The following is a 17,463-nucleotide window of genomic DNA, read 5'->3' on the forward strand; positions in this document are numbered from 1 at the left end:
ATCTATCAAATTTATTTATTGAACAACCTTGATATTAACGTAAGGATATACTGGTTATATGGCGAGGTGTGCCAAAAACCTTGGACAAATTTAGAGGAGTCGGTAGTGGTTCGATGCAATATCATTGTTATTATTCCAATATAGAATCTTTTTTATACAGTAGGCTTGCGGGTGCACCATGTGAGAGAGAGGGTGGATTGAGGAGTCCTGAAAAGGATTCTCTGTAATCTTTCTTGAGGGTCTGTAGTCCTGAAAAGGACTGTTGAATCTTTTTTTGCAAATCAGTTTGTCACAATTTGAGGTTATATTCTTCATGGTAAGCTATCATTTTATACTGGTGGCTCTTTTATAGAGTGTATTGCTGTTTGTTCTACCACCAGGGGGGTGTTTCACAAAGATCCTTAGTTGAACTTAACTCTAAGTTGGACTTAAAAATTATGGACAGCCATTGGAGCCTTAAAATGAAATATATTCAAAAGCAAAAATTCAAGTATTTTAGACTTTTTTTATAAATTCCACATCAAGAACATGAAATCTCCTTGATGATAGAAAATATGAATGATTTGAATCAACATTTTATGCCTTTCAAAATAACTTTTACAAAATATTTTCAAAGATGCTAATGGCTTTCCATAATTTTTAAGTCCAACTTAGAGATAAGCTCACCTTAGAATCTTTGTGAAACACCCCCCCCCCCAGTTCGTCTACTTTACAATTGGGCTTTTCCCATATGGTCTACACCCAGCCCCTATACTATCCACAAGGTCTAATAATCATTTAATCATGATTATTATTTACGATAGAATGATTATTAGACCATATCGATAGTAGACAAGACGGGCATTAGAGAAACCAGGATAAGACCGACCGCAAATTAGACTAAATGAGCAATATACCAAATGGGAAGTAGACCTATTGCAAATAAGACCAAATGGAAATTAGACCAAATGCAGAGCTGCCAAACTCCAGAACAGAAAATCAGTAATCACGATTGAATGATTATAATATATTATATTGTGGAGTGCCAGGAGTGTCATGTCTGACATATATGAGCGCTATACAAGAACCCACCATGATTATTATTATTATTAATACCTGTGCATAGATGTAATGCTCCCTTGGCTCTCAATCAAATTTACTTTCCGATGTATTCTGATTCTTTTTGTTGTTGTAATTGTATCATTTTTATCATATTTAATGCTATTAAGTATTTTTGTCATTGTGGGGTATTTCTAAATTAAGACAATATTTATCATAGTATGTAATCATTATGACAATCGTGTAAATGTTCATGTTTTATTATCTATAGAGGTTTTGATTCAATGTTTTCCCTTTTCTGATATTTAATTTACAGAATTTGGGGTATTGTCTAATAGTGGTTAAATTTTCTTGAGCATGATGTTTACCTTCTGAATTTAGAATATTCAATGATTTCATCCTAAGAAACTTGGTTTAAAGGTATCGTTTAAAAATATTAACTCTGAGATGCACGGCCCTACGTGTTATCAGTATCTGTAATATGGTGTAATATTGGAGTCCTAAAAACATTGCGCTTCAAAATGATCGAGAAGTGCCTCAAAAAAGTAAAAATCTTTGAGTGACCGGTTTTACCATACTCGTTTTGCCCAATAGACTGTAGTGTTATGAAAACCGTTCGGCAAACGGTTTTCAAAACTTGTAATTCCAATCATAAATATCTTGACAATCAGACAGGCGATCGGCTTGTAAAAGTCATTAGGTTCTTGACTGACCTAAAGTTTTATAATTGTGATTGCAGCATGAGCTAAATCCCGGATTTTGTTTCAAAATCGGAGATAAAGTTACCGGATCCCTTTAATCAAAGTAATGTTGTTATGATTGTAATGATGCACTTTCTTTTGCCATATCATCCCAGTAAGGTAACGTGACAATGGTTCGCGCATGACCCTAATTTGTGATGTCAACTTTTTGTCTTGATCATAACTGTAAGGGTTGTATTTAATACTTTTAGCATCCTTTGGGCACTCAAATGATTATTAGTAAGGTTATTTATACATGCCATATTATGTGCCTCTTCTGACACACATCTTCCCCTTTTGATAATTCTGAACAGTTTTTTAATTGTTTCTGTGTCTTTTTGAAAGGCCAACATATTTCTACTCATAAGTAGGCCTACAACTATTTTTTTCTAGGAATATATGGAGAACAAACCTGTACCAGTACCTATTGTTGTACCATCATAATGTATGTTTTGAAACTGTTGATATTGCATGAATGTATATATTTTTCAACTTTCTGAGTAATATAATTACAATAAATGTTTTATTTAATAAAACATAAACACTGAGTATGGTTGTTGTTTGGTATGCATTGTCTATCAAGCCATACTGTACACGTTTTTTTTTGGGTACAAGAGGTTTTAAACAACAACTTTTGACAAGGCTGCTGCTCAGTCATCCATGGTAGCAGAGTTGTGGATAAGTAGCATTTGACAGAATATTAGTTACTCTTTAAAATTTAATAATATTCAAGGTCACACAGGTTAGATGTTTTAAATGGGAAACTGCCAATCATTTTATATCACTTCATTAAATTCATTAAATCAAAACTTAAAACCAAAATCCAACAACATGTACTATGCAATGTCCTCGCTGGCTTACTTCGAAGAAGAAAGAAAACGCACCACACGGGGCGCACAATCAGGTAAAGGGGTTTTACACACACTCTCAATATTACTCTCAATCTTTCTGTACAGAAAAACCTGGTTGGCAAATACAAATCATTTTTTACTCCTTTAATGCCGATTTTGGCCGGAGAGGGGGGGGGGGGGGGGGGGGGGGGTATGATCTATTTTGGTGGGGGGGGGGGGGGGGGTGTGACTTTAGACTATACGTGTTTCCATAACAGTGTCTGTAGCATAGAACATAAATGAAGAGTACACAAAGCACATAATTATATTACTTGTGTAAACGCACTTTATTTATCACCGCAATTATGTAATCAAAATTGATATCACTAACTGGTATAATAATTATTACACAGAGAGGGTTGTATTTAAGTTGTATATTAGTATAAATTAATACAATTAATTAATAAGAGTATTAATTGATTAATTATTAATTTTGCGATTTCTGTTTGAAATACAGCCCACCTCTTAACTCTTAAAGATATAGACCGGTAGTGGACAAATTGCGGTTCAAGGGTTGTGGGTGCAAAGTATCCATTTAATATTGTTTAAATATTGACTTCAGAGGTTTAGATGGCGGTACTTCAACCTAAATTCGCAAAAAAGTAGAAATATATGCCCAAATATTCAATGTTGAAGTGCATTCGCGATATCTATCCGGTCCGGATCGATATGATAATCTACCAACTATATCAATTAGTAGGCAGTTCCCCGGCAAAATTTGTATCATCACGTATTAGTCAAAACACATCTTTCACATGATTGGTAACAAGCTTCCATTTCATTTCGTGAGGGGGGGGGGGGGGACGTTTCCAAAACTGGTCTTTACCTTTAATATATATTTTTCGGGTGGAGGGAAGGGGTAGGGAGGTTGGCGGCTGTCACAGTATTGATGAGCTTCCGTTGTCATGGATGAAATGAGAGTGACGTTGATTGTACGATGATGATGTGTTGTTTCACAAGTTCCACTAGACGTTACCATTGCTGCTTGGGGGGGAGGCCTTGTAATAAAAGTGTAAAAATAACACATATGAAAACGACATACTAAGTTAAGCCGAAAATTAGTTGATACATGAAAACGTGATGGTCTGCGCTTGAAATATGAAACAAATATAGCAATAATAATGATACAGCGTGCATGAACATGGACAAGATAATCCTAGGAGAGCTCCCAACTGGTCAGCCTAAGATTCTTAATTAGGCTAAGCCTCAGGAGGGACGATAATATCCATGACATGACGTTGCGGGCCACCGATCGTTATAAATTATAACAATACATTATCATGAAACTGAAAATGAGTGTATCTTTGTTTAATTTCTCGTTAGATGTTATCAATCTTTATACCTATCGTGTTTTGGAAGATGGTCCAAACATTTTCTTTTTTGTCCATCCCCTCCTCATTTTCTCTCTTTTCTGGCCTTTTCTGGATTTGTTTACATTGTCACTACCCGATGGGATGGATGGGGCACGTCCATCCCATCCCCGTAGCTAAAGAAATGGTAATGGTTTGTTGAACAAACCTTATTTTGTATTTCTATTAATTTTTTTCTTTTTGTTGAAGGTCGTTTTGAAGATACCCTAGATTTTGGTGCAATAGAAGTTACTTTAAAATCGCTATAAGTTTTGGTTTTTAAAGATACCTTATTACGCTACTTCACAGAATACTTAACAAAATACTCTTTAAAAAAAATATCTTTATTTTAGACAAGCCCGCATGATAGTTTACGTATAGACTATTGAGTATAGAGGCTAGTGTAGGTACTATCTTATATACATATTTATTTATGGTGTGTATGTGATATAACAAATAATCTGCACTGATAAGAAACACTAACAAAGCCAATGAATGTTTTGCTTACGATATTATTTTTCGATACTATCGATAAATAAAAAATAAAAAATAAATAATATAATACAAAAATGAGAGATATAACACTTGACGTCAAGTATTTTGGCGACAATAGTCACAACTGATAATCGCCTTTAAGCCAAAACACAACAACAACACCAACTTGAGAGAATACAGAACAAGAAATCAGCAGTTGTCGAGAGACAAATTATTTACTTGTGTCGCCAGATTGTCGCCTAGGAAGTGAGTTTTATTTAATCAACATTGAACATTCAGTAATTTCATTTATGAGTGATAGAAGTATGAGAAATGTATAATTGTCAGAGCTCGAGCAAAAGGAATAAGCTGGTATTGAAATTGACATTTTTATTTTGTGCAGGTATTTGAGTATTTTGCATACGTGTAAATGTATTTGGTTTGAACGTAGGTGGCGTTTTACGAATTGTAGACGTGGCGCATAATTTGAAAGGGAAAGTTCCAGTGATGTTATTAAATATCTATTTTGGTTATAAAACAGTGAAAGAAAACCAGTTTATGCATGTAGAGCAAGTTAGACTTTGGTACATATAAATTGTGATCGCTAATATCGATCCTTACAGAAATATTTAATATATGATGAATTGTAATGTATACAATTGTTTCATCAAAAAATGCGATGGACGTGGCCATAAAATTTTAACTTGTTAGAACCCAGGAGGGCAAGTGAAATTCATAGTTTGAATATTTGGTGATAGAAAGATAAGACTACGTAAGAACTATTTTTATTTAATTTTTAATCTGTTTCTATTTTGATTATTTGAATTTAAACGACTAAAATTTGTATTCCATAAATTCTATTTTAAACGATTGATGTGGTAGACTAATCAACGCACCCTTTTGGCAAAACCGGGGGGGGGGGGGGGCTTTGGACGAATGCTCGCGTTCAATTCAACGTGACGCGACGCGACGCTACCCGCCCTTTCGGCATAAGCCGTCCATAGTTTACACATGTTGAGCTAACAGTAATTCAAACTGTGAGTAATTCATGGTATATCTTAATTATTCTCACCGGCTGATTGGCGTGCACGTTGGCACAGAGTACCACAACTGTTTTCCTCGCCGTCAGCGGTGACCATGTCTCCCGATTCAACTAAGTATAATAACATGATGATATATACAATCAGCAATACCCTGTTGGTTGAATGTATATCGTCGAATAACGTGACATTTATCTTTGAGCAAAATTCTGATAGATTTATTTTTTCCTAAATAATAAACAACTGTATTCTTTAATGTGTTACTCAATTGACATCTTCGGCTGGTTCGGTAGTTTTTATGCATTCTGTTTAAACGTTACACTATATAGACTACAAGGTTTAGGATAAACATTCAAAGATGAGAAAATAAAAAAATCACTACAAAACTCTAACATAAATAGGTTAAATACGCTGAATATTTGTATCCAATTGTAATAATATATAATTATGCTGGTCCTTCAAGTCAGGGTTTCAATTTTAAAAACAACCTGAAAAAGAATTCTTGGTGATACAGGTTTTGAAACCTTTTTTGAGTGGTGAATCTTCATCTTTTCTACACGAAAATGGGTTGCTATTATTGCAATTGATCACTACGATTTAAAGCAGATGTGGCTCTTTCTTGAATTGCTTATTGTAAATACAAATTGATATTTGAATCAATTAGGAAGAATTAAAAAGAAAATATATATTATGCAGTTTCTTCCGGAATGTTATAATCAAATCGCCTGTGCGGTGGCTTAAAATATAATATTAATTATTATTTTATTTATAATACAATAGTTGTTTCTAATTAGAGGCTAATGACTTATAGATTGTATTTTGTCGTAATCAGGGTAATAATGTGCAGGTGAAGTATAAAAGTGTTTTATATTTTGTAACCCAGTGGGGGCCCGGTATTTAACAGTAAGTGTGTAAACACAACCCTTGTAAGCTATAACGTATAACACATGCAGGGTGGTCTAAACCATAGCGTTGTGACATAGATAGTTGTGACAAGCGCACACCTACGCGATCGAAGGAACTCCAAATAGCTCCACAGACATACAGTCTTTATGGGAAGGAACTATTTGGAACTCCATGAATTGACATTTGATCACGTACGTATGCATGTGTCACAACTCTCTCTCTCTCTGTCCCTCTCTCTCTCTCTCTGTCCCCCCCTCTCTCTCTCTCTCTCTCTCTATCTCAATATGCTATGGTCTAAACTAACCAAGGTGTATAAGCATACTAGATTCATAATAGATATCGCCTTAGAAAGAGATATTGATATCAGGTAGGCCTTAAATCAGTACTGTTGTAGAGGCATGTTTCGAGAAATAGCTAATTAGCTAAGGCAGCTAAGGCAGCTAACGTGATTATTTATGTATTGTACCCATTACCAGGTTTAGAGTAAGGCTCGTCCATCTTTTTATTTATTTATTTATTAAAAAAATAGAAATCATGCCTCTACAACTGATTATAATAATGCACACCAGATTAGGCATTATGGTCCATGATATCGAGCTCAAGTCAGGTTGCAATCGCATCATATCAATCAACTCAGCCCTGCCCCTTGTAGCTATTTGCAAGCTGGTTTAAACCTTTATTACACAAACAAATCAAAACACTTTAAATGGCTCAATAAAGTCTGTGCTTGACAATTATCTTACCGCTATCAGATTCAGATATAGATGATGAGCCTCCGCTTGAATCAGCAAGGACACACACCACCATCATTACCACCAGTGCTAAGTTGAGCAACTTCATGACTGCTTTTGATAACGGTTACTATATGCAAGAATAAACGAAAACAGTGTTGCAAATGTGTGTTTCACTGATGACAACTTCGAAAGTGTATAATTTTGCTATCTATTTTTATAAGATATTGCTCAAATTCTACTTATGTGTTTGTCTCACTTTTCTGCTTTTATTAAAACTATTAAAAATATCATGGTGGACTTCCCCTTTAAAGTACTATGTCCCATTTGTAGCCCAAAAAATGAAAAGGTCAAATTCCAACGGCATTTGAAAGACAATACTAATTTAGAACTTCCCTCAAAACGAAAGGGCTTGAAAACGGTCGTACGTCGTACGTTTTGTGCTGCACAAAGATTAAATAAGATTGATTTGGGCTATTACAAGTAGTGGGTAATTGATGTAGACAAATGCTCATGTACCTGTTACAGCTCATTTTAGGATTGTTATTACTAAAGATATCAGTCAGTCACTCAATAGTGTCTGACAGTGAAGTCTATATAGAAGGTAAACGTTTTTGTGTGTGCATAATTTGAATACGAGGACACTGTTAATGTTTAAGTTTCACAGATGGGACATACATGAAACGGGAAGATATAAAATACCAGAAAAAACGCCCCCGATTCTACGATTCTGTGAAGACTGTAACATGAATCTTGTAGGAGGTGAATTCCATATAATTATGAAATGTGACAAGTATAAAGATTTACGAGTAGATTTTATAGAAAAAAATTAGTAATCTGGAAGAAAATTTAAGTAATTTGGAAAGTCAAGACAAATTCATATTTATAATGAGATTAGACAATAAAGTTGCAATAGATATTTTTTATTCGTTCACCAAAAACATAATTGCAATGAGGGGTAAGTTTTTAGATACAATGTAATAACAAAGTAGAAATATACAATCTTATGCTCTTGGTTTAATTCTGCAGTAGGTCGCAGTTATGTATAAGTACTATTACGTCATTTATTTTAGGCATTCCATGTACCTCATTTACCTATTTGTATGGCATGAGTTATAATTTATTTAGACAAGTGCTGTTTATGATTTATATATGTAAATCTTCGGAAACCGATGTAAATTGATACATTATATTACTATATGCATTATGTCATGTTAGTACTAAAAGAAAAAAGAGTGTTTCTATTGGATATAATTTTCCTCCTGTTTTGCTATAAACACTGTATTGTAAATTGATTTATACAGTATATAATATGAGTACAGAATATTGATTTGTTACATTACATTGTAAATTGACTTATATGACATATTTGTTTCCTAACAGAATATTGATTTGTTACATTACACTGTAAAGTGATTTATATGTTTATAAACAGAATATTGATGTACATCAATGAAGTTTAATAAATACCATACAATACATGAAATATTCATATTTCCTGCAAAGTTCTACATAATTTTATGTTGGCTGCAAAAGGGACATAGTATCTTTAAAACAGTTGGATGATATTTTACACATAGGAGGTAAACAAAAAAAGAACCATACATGTTTGTTGGGTAAGACAAAGAACCAACACTAGGTAATGTTTAACCAATTTCTGGTACATTTTACCTAAATACAAACATGCAATAATAATATTCGCTCATAGTTTGAGTTTGAAAACAGTTAGTATTTTGAAAGCAAATACCAATTCATGAAGGTAGGTGTAAGTCAGTGGATTAAAGTCTTACCAAAAGACACTAGCACCCTTTAGACCTCCCGTTTACGAGATCACTGGGCCATCGTACCCCTCAAAATTGCCAAAGCATAGCTCCTGATTAATGTGCACTAAAAGCCCGTTGCACAAGAGGCGAACAAATGTCTAAAGAAATGCAGACCTACGCTCAACAACTGAATATATATTAATTATTCCCAAATTATTAATCTCAACGACCTAAAAACGTTTTATAGTGGCTGCTTCGGAAGATAATTAACTTGTCTTGCCACTTTTATAAGATCCCATTAAAACATACTTTTTCCCTCAGTAATAAAGATTGATTCACCTATCTAATAGTTTATTGTTTCTTTTCAAATTCTGTTACTTAGTAAGCGATAAGGTACTTTTTGTTTTAGCGCTTCTAAATAATCGATATCATTGTCAATCCAATCACAAACTGACGGAATCAGAAAGACGTATCGTGTCCAACAGGCATAACGTAAGGGATATTGGTCCTACCTGATTTCGATGCGGAGTTGGAGTAGAATTCTGTGAGATGATATAGCTTGATGTAACGAAGTGTCTCTACCCAGATATCTGTTGAATTACTGTCTAGATAGCTTCTAGTGTTATAGAATATCGAAGCCTGAAATGACCTTCTGCTCGTAACCGACAAGTCACCGCATTCAAATTAAATTGCAAAAAGTGTTCAACAACACGATGGTGGATGAAACTATATCTAATATTCGAAGATATATGACCCTCAGACCATATTGTTTTTTTGTTTTTTTCATACAATCAACGTCAAAGAATGGATTCATCATCGCTCTTCAATTTATTATTTCACCTTTTAATGTACTTTCATTCTTATGCATCACGAAAGAACACTGAATTGGATTATTCAATGTTTGTTTTGATTAATTTCCTTCCCTTACCTTCTCCCTGTTTAATACTGATAACATTTTACATTTTTCTTAGTCAAGGCAAAATATTATTTTCATATTTTCTTTATGCAAGAGAGAGAGAGAATATGTTAGGTGAGAATTATCGAGTACAACTATGAATTGCATCCTTTTCAATATTATTCAATTGGCTAAAAATATTCAAAATCTGAATATGATAAATCCACATAATACACCAACGCTGTTCAACGCATCCAAAGCTCCAACCATAGCCCATATGCCAATGCATCATATTGATCAAATATGAAAAGATTTTTAAATGAAATTTGAAGAAAAATCAAACTTACAATGCACTGACAGGCATCAGTTGAAATCATAAATTCTCTGTGACTGGCTTAGCACTAGTTTCTGAGGGCCCAGTCACTAAAGATCCATAATTTTACATGTGCCTTGAAAAAAAGTTCAAATACAGTACATTTGATTGACTTCCTTCATCAACAAATGAAAAAAACTAAGCATGTAAGCTATGAAGCTGTAGAAATCAAGTATCAATTCACACCATTCTACAAAATACACACAAACACACACACACACACGCACACACACACACACGCACGCACAAACACACACACATACACGCGTACACACAGTAACAATTGTCTCATAATACCCCCTTTTCTGATTAAGCATTGATTTTTATCAAGATCGCAGAATGTTTAAGTGGCCTTTCCCTGACAATCTTCCCTTTAGTACACATTCACTACCACCATCATATCATCATCATCATCATTCTCATCATTCTCATCATCTTAATCTGCATCATTCTCATCATCTTAATCTTCATCATTATCATCATCTTAATCTTCATCATTCTCATCATCTTAATCTTCATCATTATCATCATCTTAATCTTCATCATTCTCATCATCTTAATCTTCATCATTATCATCATCATCATTCTCATCATCTTAATCTCCATCATTATCATCATCATCATCATCATTCTCATCATCTTAATCTGCATCTTTATCATCATCTTAATCTTCATCATTATCATCATCTTAATCTTCATCATTATCATCATCTTAATCTTCATCATTATCATCATCTTAATCTTCATCATTCTCATCATCTTTATTTTCATCATTATCATCATTATCATTCTCATCATCTTAATCTGCATCATTATCATCATCATCATCATCATTCTCATCATCTTAATCTGCATCTTTATCATCATTATCATCATCTTAATCTTCATCATTCTCATCATCTTAATCTTCATCATTATCATCATCTTAATCTTCATCATTATCATCATCATCATTCTCATCATCTTAATCTGCATCATTATCAGCATCATCATCATCATTCTCATCATCTTAATCTGCATCTTTATCATCATTATCATCATCATCCTCATCATCTTAATCTGCATCATTATCATCATTATCATCATCTTAATCTTCATCATTCTCATCATCTTAATCTTCATCATTATCATCATTATCATCATCTTAATCTTCATCATTCTCATCATCTTAATCTTCATCATTATCATCATCTTAATCTTCATCATTATCATCATCTTAATCTTCATCATTATCATCATCTTAATCTTCATCATTATCATCATCTTAATCTTCATCATTCTCATCATCTTAATCTTCATCATTATCATCATCTTAATCTTCATCATTATCATCATCTTAATCTTCATCATTCTCATCATCTTAATCTTCATCATTATCATCATCAACATCATCATCATTCTCATCATCTTAATCTTCATCATTATCATCATCATCATCATCATTCTCATCATCTTAATCTTCATCATTATCATCATCATCATCATCATTCTCATCATCTTAATCTTCATTATTATCATCATCATCATCATCACTCACATGCTCAATCACCCAGACCTTGATAATAAATTGTCCTATTGACTCGGGATACTGTATGCTCTTTATCGGGAGGGGGGGGGGGGGGACTTTCTTTCGCAGTCCTTTCGCACGACTACTATTTTGTAGAGCTTAAGCCTTTATAACTGTGTATGGTACCTTCTTTATATCCTTTAATTTAATAAATAATTATACGTCATGTTGTATGTTTATATTCATGTTTCTGATTTCTGGACCCCAAGGTAATCCTACCCCCCCCCCCACGTTACAAAACATAAAGGTTGTCTTTAACATTGGTGTATACACACACAAAATACAAATAATGAAAATAATAACAAACTATAACCTTTCTTAGCAGAGTAGAGAGAGAGAGAGAGAGGGGGAGGGAGAGAGGAAGAGAGAAAGAATGATAGAGAAAATGGAAGGTGATCTGAAGCATGAAGGACGGGGACATTGCACATTATGGTACTTTTGCAATGTTTTGGTCTTATCTTACTAATAGGTTTATCTTTCATTGATTTTTTATTATTGTTCCAAAAGCTGTTTTATCTATACATGTTGTCGTTTTAATTATTGTATCGTTCTAGAAGGTATATTCTTTAAGACTACGTTTAAATGATAAACAAAATATTGGGAGCTGATTTGATGTTGGAGTAGAATTCTGTGAGATGATATAGCTTGATGCAACGAAGTGTCTCTACCCAGATATCTGTTGAATTACTGTCTAGATAGCTTCTAGTGTTATAGAATATCGAAGCCTGAAATGACCTTCTGCTCGTAACCGACAAGTCACCGCATTCAAATTAAATTGCAAAAAGTGTTCAACAACACGATGGTGGATGAAACTATCTAATATTTGAAGATATATGACCCTCAGACCATATTGTTTCATTATTTTTTATTCAAACAATCAACGTCAAAGAATTGATTTATCATCGCTCTTCAATTTATTATTTCACCTTTTAATGTACTTTCATTCTTATGCATCACGAAAGAACACTGAATTGGATTATTCAATGTTTGTTTTGATTAATTTTCCTTCCCTTACCTTCTCCCTGTTTAAAGGGATCGTTTAACAATGTTAAATCTGAGATACACGACCCTACGTGTTATCAGTGTCTGTAATATGGTGTAATATTGAAGCCCTAAAAAAATTGCGCCTCAAAATGATCAAGAAGTGCCTCAAAAAAGTAAAAATCTTTGAGTGACCGGTTTTACCATACTCGTTTTCCCCAATAGACTGTAGTGTTATGAAAACCGTCAGGCGAACGGTTTTCAAAATTTGTAATTCAAATCATAAATATCTTGATAATCAGACAGGCGATCGGCTTGTAAAAGTCATGGGGTTCCTGACTGACCTAAAGGTTTATAATTATCATTGCATTATGAGCTAAATCCAGAATTTTGTTTCAGAATCTGAGACAAAGTTACCGGATCCCTTTAATACTGATAACATTTTACATTTTTCTTAGTCAAGGCAAAATATTATTTTCATATTTTCTTCATGCAAGAGAGAGAGAGAATATGTTAGGTGAGAATTATCGAGTACAACTATGAATTGCATCCTTTTCAATATTATTCAATTGGCTAAAAATATTCAAAATCTGAATATGATAAATCCACATAATACACCAACGCTGTTCAACGCATCCAAAGCTCCAACCATAGCCCATATGCCAATGCACCATATTGATCAAATATGAAAAGATTTTAAAATGAAATTTGAAGAAAAATCAAATTTACAATGCACTGACAGGCATCAGTTGAAATCATAAATTCTCTGTGACTGGCTTAGCACTAGTTTCTGAGGGCCCAGTCACTGAAGATCCATAATTTTACATGTGCCTTGAAAAAAGTTCAAATACAGTACATTTGATTGACTTCTTTCATCAACAAATGAAAAAAAACTAAGCATGTAAGCTATGAAGCTGTAGAAATCAAGTATCAATTCACACCATTCTACAAAATACACACAAACACACACACACACACGCACACACACACACGCACGCACAAACACACACACATACACGCGTACACACAGTAACAATTGTCTCATAATATCCCCTTTCCTGATTAAGCATTGATTTTTATCAAGATCGCAGAATGTTTAAGTGGCCTTTCCCTGACAATCTTCCTTTAGTACACATTCACTACCACCATCATATCATCATCATCATCATTCTCATCATTCTCATCATCTTAATCTGCATCATTCTCATCATCTTAATCTTCATCATTATCATCATCTTAATCTTCATCATTCTCATCATCTTAATCTTCATCATTATCATCATCTTAATCTTCATCATTCTCATCATCTTAATCTTCATCATTATCATCATCATCATTCTCATCATCTTAATCTGCATCATTATCATCATCATCATCATCATCATTCTCATCATCTTAATCTGCATCTTTATCATCATTATCATCATTATCATCATCTTAATCTGCATCATTATCATCATCTTAATCTTCATCATTCTCATCATCTTAATCTTCATCATTATCATCATCTTAATCTTCATCATTCTCATCATCTTAATTTTCATCATTATCATCATTATCATTCTCATCATCTTAATCTGCATCATTATCATCATCATCATCATCATTCTCATCATCTTAATCTGCATCTTTATCATCATTATCATCATCTTAATCTTCATCATTCTCATCATCTTAATCTTCATCATTATCATCATCTTAATCTTCATCATTATCATCATCATCATTCTCATCATCTTAATCTGCATCATTATCATCATCATCAGCATCATTCTCATCATCTTAATCTGCATCTTTATCATCATTATCATCATCATCCTCATCATCTTAATCTGCATCATTATCATCATTATCATCATCTTAATCTTCATCATTCTCATCATCTTAATCTTCATCATTATCATCATTATCATCATCTTAATCTTCATCATTCTCATCATCTTAATCTTCATCATTATCATCATCTTAATCTTCATCATTATCATCATCTTAATCTTCATCATTATCATCATCTTAATCTTCAGCATTATCATCATCTTAATCTTCATCATTCTCATCATCTTAATCTTCATCATTATCATCATCATCATCATCATCATTCTCATCATCTTAATCTTCATCATTATCATCATCATCATCATCACTCACATGCTCAATCACCCAGACCTTGATAATAAATTGTCCTATTGACTAGGGATACTGTATGCTCTGTATCGGGAGGGGGGGGGGACTTTCTTTCGCAGTCCTTTCGCACGACTACCATTTTGTAGAGCTTAAGCCTTTATAACTGTGTATGGTACCTTCTTTATATCCTTTAATTTAATAAATAATTATACGTCATGTTGTATGTTTATATTCATGTTTCTGATTTCTGGACCCCAAGGTAATCCTACCCCTCCCCCCCCCCCACGTTACAAAACAAAAAGGTTGTCTTTAACATTGGTGTATACACACACACAAAATACAAATAATGAAAATAATAACAAACTATAACCTTTCTTAGCAGAGTAGAGAGAGGGGGAGAGGGGGAGGGAGAGAGGAAGAGAGAAAGAAAGATAGAGAAAATGGAAGATGATCTGAAGCATGAAGGACGGGGACATTGCACATTATGGTACTTTTGCAATGTTTTGGTCTTATCTTACTAATAGGTTTATCTTTCATTGATTTTTTATTATTGTTCCAAAAGCTGTTTTATTGCAATGACGACCTTCGTCATTGCCTTGTTTTCGTTCACATTCTGCCCCATTAATATTTTCCTTTTCCTTTTCCTTTTCGTCCTGAAATCCTATTCGTTTTGCACGTAGTGCTTGTTATTCCTAGTTAGGTGCTTTCCTCATGTCCTTTTCCTTTCAAATTTCATGGGCATAGTCTCTAACATCTCATCAAGGTCACTACATTCTTCGATTTTCGAAATTACTCATTCATAACCGTCCAGGCGCCATTTTGTCCGTTTCTGGTCCATTTTAAGGCCTAATTTCTTTCTTCCTTCCCATCTCCACTATCCTAGATCCTACAAACTTCTAACAAATTCCTCTAGATAGTCTAAGAGATGTTCTTTCATCTGCGACGTATGACTTGACCTTCAAAATGCCATCTTCGTACTCAAAATTCAAATCTGAAACTGACTCCGTCAAAAATCTCTCAAATTCTTGAAAAATGGACCCCTCAAAATCTGAAACTGCCATTACTTTCTCATATAAATTCCGTTTTGTGTTTAAATCTCACAGTATCTTTATCTCATAATTGCACATAGCCATGCCAAATTTCACGCTCCAATGGCTTTGCACAACATAAATAGCGCCCTCTAAAGTTCTGGGAATTGGCTTTCTTTCTGTGGCCGTATCTCCATAATGGCTTGGCAAACCCGAACCCTTTTTTGGATTTAGATACTTGAAGATATGCCCTTTCCAGCCATATACAAAATTATATACCCTATCACTGACCAAATTTGAGAAAATTGCCCTCCAAATTCGCCATTTTCAAGAAAATTGAGAAATAACTTCAACTTGCTCTAAACCAGCGATCTTTATACCTACATCAATGAAACTTGGCAGACACATGTATCCATATACGTGACAACTGTCTGTTAAGTTTAGTAAATTGTAATACCCTCTTCGCCAAGTTATCGCCCAAAATGGTGAATTTACTATGCTTTACGTAATAGCGCGTTTGATGCGTGCAGTACGTTTTGCGCAGATGACAATGGTGTCAAACTGACCGCATTGAAGTGCCCTTTCGAATGATACCAAGTATAGTATATGTTCACACAGAAAATTGTGAGTAAATCGCATTTGAACAAAGGTCACTACACGAATTCCGCCGAGTTTCCGCCCGAATCTAACACGTATCGGCTATGACGTCATTTTTTCAGACTGCTTTTCGCCCCTTAAACGTCTTTTTTTTTCCTTGAAAATTTGCAGTGACATGCCGAGTTCCAATACGCAGGGCACCTCTTGGCCGGATTTTTGAAATTGGTCAAGGGGGCCATTAAAGACGCCATTTTGTACTATAAATCTATTTTACATCACATGTTTCGATAGGATTATCATAGAAAAAAAGAGAGTGGTTTACAATAACAACCATGAAATTCTCTTTCTAATGATACCAAATACGGCCCATAAAGAGACATAAAGAGAGAGAGAAAAAACAATTTAACTTCGGTCATAATACAGGTCCTGTACGTTTTCCGCCCATGCATTACACACATTGTCTATGGGGCATATCGGGTTCACGCTTTTGACCCCTAGAACGATCTTGATTGCAATGACGAACATGCAACAAATCCCTTTGGTTTTTGCACGCAGTGCTTGCGAGCCCTTTCTAGGTTCTTTCCCCTATCCCAATTTCTTTCAAACTTCTTAGGCATAGTCACTACCATCCCATCAAGGTCACTATTGAGGCCTTTCTTTCGCCCTACCTGTCTCCAATATTACAGAAGCTACAGACTTCGTACAAATTGCTCTGGATAGTCCGAAAGAAGCTCTTTCGTTTGACACGTAGAAACACGGCGTCATTGCACGCACATCGTTGTGACACGATTGCATTTCTAGTTGCAATGACGAACCTTCGTCATTGCCTTTTTTTCGTTCACATTCTGCCCCATTAATATTCTTATCGTCCAAAAATCCCATTCGTTTTGCACGTAGTGTTTGTGATTCCTAGTTAGGTGCTTTCCTCATGTCCTTTTCATTTCAAATCTCATAGGCATAGTCTCTA

Source organism: Strongylocentrotus purpuratus, unplaced genomic scaffold, assembly GCF_000002235.5.
Source record: "Strongylocentrotus purpuratus isolate Spur 01 unplaced genomic scaffold, Spur_5.0 spur5_contig_821, whole genome shotgun sequence".
In the NCBI taxonomy this organism is placed as follows: Eukaryota; Metazoa; Echinodermata; class Echinoidea; order Camarodonta; family Strongylocentrotidae; genus Strongylocentrotus; species Strongylocentrotus purpuratus.